General features: G+C 33.4%; 1 pseudogene; it reads right to left on the bottom strand.

Moving 5' to 3' along the window:
- Positions 1-7,443: 7,443 nt before the first annotated feature.
- On the bottom strand, positions 7,444-7,560 carry LOC145258420 (5S ribosomal RNA; annotated as a pseudogene).
- Between the last annotated feature and the right edge of the window lie 2,340 nt (positions 7,561-9,900).

Consider the following 9,900-nt stretch of genomic DNA (forward strand, 5'->3'; position numbering starts at 1 on the left):
CGAGTGTATTAAGGTGTGTTTTGAGCAAAAAAAAAAATGTGGTAGTAGGCAGGTAGCCTCAAACCTATACCGCGATGGGGAAAAAGAACGTGAAAAAAAATCTGACGTGTTTGCTCTTGCATCCATCGCCAAACCGAAAATGATATAGGTTTAAATTAAGGCTAGAAAATCGAAAAAAGGGGATGACTTTCGAAAATATCAGCAAAAAAAGCGACCGCTCCCTGTAAAAATGTGCCCGGTTGAGGGTGAAGGAATTAATGTTTTTAGCCAATTTTTCGATATTTGTTGTCCGAAGGGTCGATTTTAAAACGATACCGATCCCGTGAAAATCTGTCGTCTCTATCGAAAGTTTTAGGCAGACATACATACACACATACATACATACATACATACATACATACATACATACATTTAAACAGACAAGTGAGATTTATATTATTATAGATGATGAACTTGACTTTTTCTTGTTATTGTTGCCTTACGTATGTGGGAATTATATTTCTGGTTGCAGTAAAATATGTAAACCGCTTGAGGATTATTTTCTTGTTTAATATAAGCAGTTTCATTTACGCTGTTAATAGTTAGTTTAGTGTGTTTATCGACAAGAGCGTTAAGGAACTAGTTGTTGATTAAAACCTGTTTTATATTTTTTAGTTTGCTGAAGAATTTTTTTTTAAGAAATCACTTTCGTGGGATGTATGAGATTTTTTTTTATTATTGTGATTCTGTAACGAGGATGCGGGAATTAACAGATGTAGGTTTTTTAAACAGGAAGGTGATGGGTACATCTCATACAACTTTGATAAAAACATAAAAAGAATTCGGGGATTCGAAAGGTAAAGAAAACAATAATCAAACACACACACACACACACACATACACACACACATATATATATATATATATATATTCGTAAAAATAAATAAAATAAAATATAAAATGAAACCATCATATTGTGTATTTTCTCATGCGTTACAATTGTTTCATAACTATTTGGACAATTTTAAATATTATATCATTTAAAATTATTCCAAAATCGCATGTCTTCAGACGTCAAAAATACACTATTAATACATATATTCTGGAATATTTTTAAATAATGTTATATTTAAAATTGTCCAAATAGATAGGAAACTATTGTAACGAATGAGAAAAATACCATATATTTTTTCTGTCTTGATTTTTTGTGAAAATATTATATGCATGCTTGATTATGAAAAAAACTAATAATCATGAAATTTAATTCAGTTAATCAATATTGACTTCGATTTTATTGGTATATGAACATTACGGGAATTTTGACATATAAAATCTTTGCTAAAAAATATTAAGGTATATATATATACACGCATATATAAACTGCATGAATTAAATATCATATTTAAGCGTATTTTACAACCGGACCACGCCGGGCGTCCCTGCTAGATTAGATAAATACATTTGTAGTTTAAGCTAAAAAGCTACAATAATATCAGGGCGGCCATATTTACACTGAACATCCGCAGAATGACATCAATATGTTACATATAAAAGAGTGCGATGTGGAATTTCCACAGGTCCCGTATATATATATATATATATATATATATATATATATATATATATATATATATATATATATATATATATATATAATGGGTTAAGAAGTTCCAACGAATGAAAGATGTATATTTAACTACCCCCTTATTTAAATATATATATATATATATATATATATATATATATATATATATATATATATATATATATATATACTTCTCATTATTATTATTATTATTGTTGTTATTATTATCATTATTAATAATAATAATAATAATAATAATAATAATAATAATAATAATAATAATAATAGGATAGCGAGTGTGTAATTTTGTGTGGCACCCTTACATCTGAGTGATTGTCGTTTAATTTGTATGAACTTCCATTTCTTGTAATAAATAATTTTACGAAGAAGTTTTGTTTCGGTTTCGATTCTAGCTGATGGCACTAAAGTCGTCTGTTTTTTAAAATTATTTTACACACACAAACACACACACACACAAACACACACACACATATATATATACATATATATATGTGTATATATATATATATATATATATATATATATATATATATATATGTACATATATGAATGTATATTATCATCCAGAGGAAGTCTCGAAATAAAGACGAAAGGTTGATGAACACATAATACGGTTTGTTCCTTTTTATTTTCTCTATTTTGTCGGAATACTATTTCCATTATTTTCATTATATATGTATATATAAGTATATTGCTGTCAGGTCATGTCATATGCTACTGGTACCATGTAACCCAGTACTACCTACCTCATAGTCGGGTCACCGGCAACTAAACTGGTTCCCCCACCAAACTTATTTGGTGAGGAGGGTGGCTAGTCTTCCTGAAGGATTAAAAACAAAACCTTCCAAAGGGCGAATGAACCCTTTTTCTGGGTCAACGGCCAACTAGCACCGTGTGTGTTTGTGTGTATATATGTGTGTGTTGGGGTGGAGAGTGCTCCTGTAAGCCGTGGTGAAGACAACCTTTCTAGGAGAAGCAAATCTCTGATTTACAAAACCATAAAGCGGGAGACCAGTACCCGCATTAAGCTGGTCTGCAGTTTAACTTGTTGCTGGCTATCTTGCTCTTGCTTGTTGCTGGACCTCAACATTTTGAACCGAGAGAGAGACAGAGAGATTTAACTGTCGTACAAAGCTAAGACTCTGTAACATTATCTGTGTATAGATACTCCCTCAGGCATTTGTCTATAAAAGTGGTCCTGTGGCGATGGAAAAATTGTGACGCATGGAGGCTTGAAATGCTGGAAGCATGTAATAATTGATCCCAATGACCGTCTTCAGTGTCATGCCTGCTTGAGCGTGTGAATTCACCAGTAGAACTAAAAAAAAGTCATTTTTGGGTTCATGGATTGAGGGAGTAGCACTCGTCTGACAAGACGTTGCAATCATTACATCATATATATATATATATATATATATATATATATATATATATATATATAATTTATAATATGTAAACATCGAGAGAACATTTACTCTAAATCTATAATGTTTGACATATATTGAAGCGTATTATTCGACCTGGCAACGCCGGGCATCCCTACTAGCTTAGATAATTGCTTTTGCAGTTTTAACAAAAGAGCTACAATAATACCATTTACACTGAACATCTACATAATGCCAACATCAACATATTACATATGAATGAGTCCCCTGTGGAATTTCCACAGGTCTCGCTAGTTAATTCATTTTTATTTCGGACTATTATTCTCATCTTTATTAGTTGTTGTTTTTCATCTTTTATTGGTTTTGTTTATTCACAACGTTTCGGCCAACTATTCCTCTGGCCTTCATCAGGTGGTAATCGCGACGGATAGGAACTTCGAATCTCCTAACTGCATAAGAATAATAGTCCAAAATAAAAATAAATTAATATATAATGCTCATCTGAAAAAATGAATTCCAATTAAGGAATAATATATATATATATATATATATATATACCAATCGGTACGGACCCGACTATAGAAGATCAGATAAATAAACGGGGATTAATAAGATCAAAGAATCCAACCTTGATCGCCCTTCGGGGCCCGTGGCGCAGTTGATAGAGACGTTGAATTTCTACAGTTCCAGATGAACATTGTCTGAAGATAGCGGTTTCAATCCCACCCAAAGCGTGCCAGAGGTTAATTGGCCAAAAATGTGGTGAGACGACAACAACTACGGATGGCAGTGATGGCTGAGAATGCAGTTAGGAGATTCGAAGTTCCTATGCGTCGCGGTTACCACCTGATGAAGGCCAGATGAATAGTTGGCCGAAACGTTGTGAATAAACAAAACCAATAAAAGATAAAAAAAAACAACAACTAATAAAGATGAGAATAATAGTCCGAAATAAAAATAAATTAATATATAATGCTCATCTCAAAAAATGAATACCAATCAAGGAATAATATATATATATGTCTCGCTAGTTATTATTATTATTATTATTATTATTATTATGTAAAAATAGGGAATTGTTAATGCATTTGTTTTGTACAAGGGTTTGTATTTAATTCCGTTCTTCATCTGTTTTTTTTGTCGAATATTTTTATGTTATTTGGAAGAAAGCTTTGAAGATGTTAATAACAAGATCCACTACGAAGTATCAACAAATATCGCTCAGATGTGTTTATTAGAACGATTAATATGGATTAACAATGTATATTTATATATATTATGCCGCCATATTTATTCAACACTCCTCTTTAAATACACACGCACGCACACACACACACACACACACACACACACATATATATATATATATACATATATTTAAAGCCCTACCCCTTTTTCGGTAGAGAACAGTCGTAAATAATCTCACACGCTACTTAATTGGCTGAAAAATGCGACGCTTGCAGTTTGTTTGTAAACAAGCGGTTTGAGCACTATAAAAGTGGTGGACGAATGTTTGTTTAAAATAGACATTTGTTGACGTCAATTACGGGCGCGGTGGGTCGATGAGTAGAAATCCCGGCTATTAACGCGATGGTTCTAGGTTCAATTCTCGGCTTGGGAGAGGTTCTAGTCTAGTCGGCTAGAAGTGCTGAATATATATTTGAATTACTAAATTTCATATATATATATATATATATATATATATATATATATATATATAACACGGAAATTACATAATTCTTTTTCTTTCTTTATTTCAGTATCAAAAATGTAATTGTCTAGTTTAGATGCTTGAAAATACCATGAGGTTGAAATAAATTATTGCATCGACAATTATGTAATTTCCGTGTTATATTTTTATGTTATTGCTCTGTTTACCACATTGAGCTCTCATACCCGGATTTCCTCCTGGAATTATTCCATTATAACACTATATATATATATATATATATATATATATATATATATATATATATATATATATAATTTCCCTTACTCTATGATTGAAAAACTTTTAATTATGATTTTTATGCTTATTGTTCTTAGCAAATTGCGTATAAACCATTATAATATTTGCTAATATTTTCACCATTCACGTCATAAAATTTGAATTACTAAAATAATATATATATATATGTATATATATATATATATATATATATATATATATATATATATATATATATATATATATATATATATATATAGCAAATATTATAAATGGTTTATACCTAATTTGCTAAAAATAATAAATATAGAAAATCATAATTAAAAATTTTTAAATCATGGAGTAAGGGAAATTATATATTGGTTCAGAATGAAAAGGATATTGAATTTCACATCCAAATAGTTTGGTAAATTCCGAAGTGAATTTACCATACATTTTGGATGTGAATATTTACGCCTTTGAGTAGATGGGTAAACATCGAAAACCTATAGGTTAAGGACATATACTTTTTGGAATGTATTCTTTGTCTTGCATATAATAAAAATTCTAGATTTGAAATTTAACCATTTCACGTCATAAAATTTAAATGACTAAGTTATGATTTGTTTGCTCTATCTGGTATATTGAGCAATTTTTATTTAGCAGGGATTGTCTTTATAAAATATTACATCCAATAATATTTTGTCAGACCAATAATTACTGGATTTTTTTACCATTGTATTACATTATTCTGACGAATTATATATATATATATATATATATATATATATATATATATATATATATATTATTTTTAAAGCAGTAATCTACGTAACCGCGTGTTCCGAGGTAATTACCTCTCGTCAGTGTAGCTCAACTGTTTCTAGGAATCAAGCGTCAGACCATTTGACTTAACCGTTAGGCCACGAACCCTAAAAAACAACAATAACAAATCTCTCTCTCTCTCTCTCTCTCTCTCTCTCTCTCTCTATATATATATATATATATATATATATATATATATATATATATATATATATATAATATAATTTCAGTTAAGTTTGTAAGATGTGATATCTACCGCCTGCATACCAGCAGTAACTATCTTAGTTGTATATGACGCGTTGCTCGTCACATCGTAGAATGTAGAATTGGATGAAAATATAAGAATTTAAAAAAATCGAGGCATAGTCAATAGATTGCGCCATGGCCCATATCGTAAGGTCGTCAGTATTGCACACTTAATGAGTGCGACGACCTGGGTTCGCGCCTATGTCGGAGCACGTCACTGATGAGATGCAGTACATCGAAACCCACTTTGGGTCTGGCGTTGTCCGTTGTCGATGCAATTGCTCGATTCTATCTAGTTCTGGGTTCTAGCTTTATTCTGAAAGGTGTATGTGAACGGGAATTTATATATATATATATATATATATGAATAAAAAAGAATACGAAAAGTATAAAAGCTTATAACTTTTCTTTATTCGTTTTTAATTGGTGACGCGCAGGAATACAAAATCATAATATTATGAAAAAAAATTAAAAAACTTTTTTATAAGTACATCATTTTCGACCGATTAAAAAAAATAAAAAACTTTTTTATGAGTACATAATTTTCGACCGATCCTTCTGTCTTCATCGGTGTATATATATATATATATATATATATATATATATATAAATTTCGTACATTTATAAGCTACAATCAACATCCAAATAAATGCTTTGACGATAATTACGGTTTTCAAAGGGCGAACAATTAATAGATACATCTGCCTTACTTAAAAAAAATTGCTAGTTTTATTTATGGTGTCTTTTACATATAAAAAAAACACCCAATACTTTTGCTGATGAGGAGACTTTGTTTTAAAAACTATATGTCAAAATTATTGTCCATGACTTAATGTCTATCACAATAAAAACATCGTTTCCGAAACGATCGTACAAATTATTGACTTTGTTGTTGTCCCTTCTCATGAAACAGATTTTTAATTTTTAATTCTAATTTGAATTTTAAATTATCAATCACATTACTAAATATATATATATATATATATATATATATATATATATATATATATATGTGTGTGTGTGTGTGTGTGTGTGCGCGCGTGTGTGGGTGTGTGCGCGCGCGTGTGTGTGTGTGTGCCTGCTTATAAAGTATGGGGGCCTACAACTTATGAAACAACAGTGCATTCTTATTAGCATTTAATAAATGTCATATGATTTTTTTAGCCCCGTTGACCCCCCCCCCAACAGGACGTACCGCCACTTGGACTTGTGACCGTGCCTAAAGAATATTAACAAGATGTTGGTTAACGTTGCATTTGAGCCCCTGCATATCAGTACAGCCAGGAAAGCAGATAGCAGGACAGGAAATTCCAACATCTAGCTGTTAGAGGGAATAATCTATTAGAGTAGAAAGTCCATAGCCTTGTGCTCCCGGAGACGCACAGACTATCAAGAACTTTGTAGATTCTTTTGTAGCGAGGAGTTCTTTTTTTCGGGGAGAGGGTGCTCACCCTACGCCCAACCTTCCTAAAAGGTACATACAGCGCTTAGCCTTCCGAAATGGTCACCCATCTGGTACTGGCCAGGCTCAACGTTGCTTAACTTCGGTGATCTGGCGAGAACCGGTGTGTCAACGTGATTGTGCCGTATGTTATTAAAATAGAAAGCTTTCTGGCATTTAGGGACCTAAACAGTGAAGGGGTGTGATTTTGTTGCTAAGCAGGTTTGTCGGAAATATGAAGGACGAAGAGATACAGCAATGCTGTGATTGCACCGGGGTTAAAGCCTACTAGATAAAGCGGGACCTATAAGACTGGAGACTCTTTCTTCGACGCTATGCACCAGCCCAGATGTGGCAACATTACTCCATGCATGGGTGAATGGTGACTTTGTAGAGATACAGGGCACTCGCAGGTGTGAGTTGTCTTCTAGCATGATAGTGGGATACTACCTTCTTTTTTAGCGGCAGCCTTCGCAATGTCCTGAATGTATTTGTTCCAATACATATTGCCCGTGAAATTTTAGTCGAGGAGTTTTAAAGAAGAATTATATGGTAGGATGTTAATTTTCATGGATATCAGTGGTTCGAGAGGCTTCTTATAATTGTTAAAGGAGAGCAGCATTATATGTTAACAGCCATTTACGGCCCCGTTACACTACCGTCTGGAGATCATTTTCTCACGATTCTGCCATTGTCTTAGATTTGTGTAACATAATCTAATTAGATCCTTCTTAGATAAGAGAAAAATCCAGGTTGTCCTCGATGGTCGTACATCTAAACAATATGATATAAATGCGGGAGTGCCTCAATGGTCTATCTTTGACCTCTATTATTCCTAATATTCATAAATGACCTCCCTGACAAAATTGTCTGTGAGATAGGTATATATGCTGATGAGACCACGCTCTATAACAGACACGACAGGAAAACAAATGAACACATATCTAATGAAATGCCCGAAACACTAGAGGACGACCTCCAATCTGTAGTGAAATAGGGACAAAAATGGATGGTCACATTCAATGCTGCCAAGACTAAACTTGTTTCCTTCAGTAACTACAAGAACCCTTCTCTGCCACCAATACCAATGGCCAAAGACTCTTTATCTGAAAGTACATATTTTAAACTTCTCGGCCTAACGTTCACAGGAAACATGAGTTGGAGCAATTACATTGAGAGCATTGCCAGGACCGCTGCGAAAAAGGTAGGTTCTCTCTACCGTGCTAGAAAGACACTAATGCCCGAAAGTATCCTGTACCTCTAATAAGGCCACCATTCGCCCATGTATGGAGTATTGTTGTCATATTTGGGCTGGTGCATCTGCTACTAGTCTCTCACTCCTAAACAAGGTTAAAAAAAAGAGTCACCAACCTAATAGGTCCTGAACTGTCATCTAAGCTTCAGCCTCTGTCCCATCGACAAAATGTAGCATTCCTCTGCCTGTTCTACACATACTTTAACGGTGAATGCTCCGACGAACTGCAAGCACTTATATCCCCTCGACGTAAATATCCCCGACAAACCCAACAAGCAGCAAAATCCCACCCCTTCACAGTAGACATTCCTAGATGTAAGATAGCCTTCTACTCCAGTAGTTTCTTCGCCAGAACCGCTAGACTTTGGAATTATCTTCCGGATTCCAGCTTCCCCAACTGTACTGACATGCAGAAGTTCAAGTGTAACGTGAACCGACATCTTGCTGACCAACTCCCCACATTTTCCCCTGTAGCTTATGTCCATGATAGTACCCCCCCTACATCAAAGTGGCAATGTGCCTTGTTTGGGGTGAGAATGTAATAAAAATAAAAATAAAAAAACATCCGTTCTTCTTTCATACATGTTATATAGCGTTGCATCATCAGCAAATACACCCATCTCGGACACAATATTATCAGGGAGGTCGTTAATTAATATCAGGAATAATAGTGGTCCATGAATCGACTCCTGATGGATTTATTTTGATGCTGCTTGCGTGCACGTCCATCATTAACAGCCTAGATAGTTCTGTTGTCAAAATGTATCTAATTATATTTAGTATACGTCTACAGCAGAAGACGGCGAGAAACGCAAGAAACTCGTGTAGCATTTAAGTCTCAGATGCGGAAAATCAAAATGGACATTTTTTTTTTCGAAAACTTTTTTTTTTTTAATAATTTATCGATATATCTATTAAAGTTAAAGTGTACGTCTGTGTGTCAGTCTGTCTGTGTACATTTTCCTACCAAACTACTCTGTCAATTTTCGGTCTACAGACTCGAAATTTTACATAAGGGGTATTGAGATTTGGGAAAATCTTTTTAATCGGTTTTCGGCCAGAAATTTTGCTGCTAAGGGATCAAAGTTCCACGGTATGATCTTCGAGAACTCTACCAAACGCCTGCGCCAATTTTGGGTCTAAACACTTGAAATTTGATATATAGATTACTTGGACGTGAATCTAACATTATAATTCTATTTGAGCCCAAAACAATAAATGCTAAGAGGTCAAAAT

Source organism: Euprymna scolopes, chromosome 33, assembly GCF_053919585.1.
Source record: "Euprymna scolopes isolate OS-2025 chromosome 33, ASM5391958v1, whole genome shotgun sequence".
Classification (NCBI taxonomy): Eukaryota; Metazoa; Mollusca; class Cephalopoda; order Sepiida; family Sepiolidae; genus Euprymna; species Euprymna scolopes.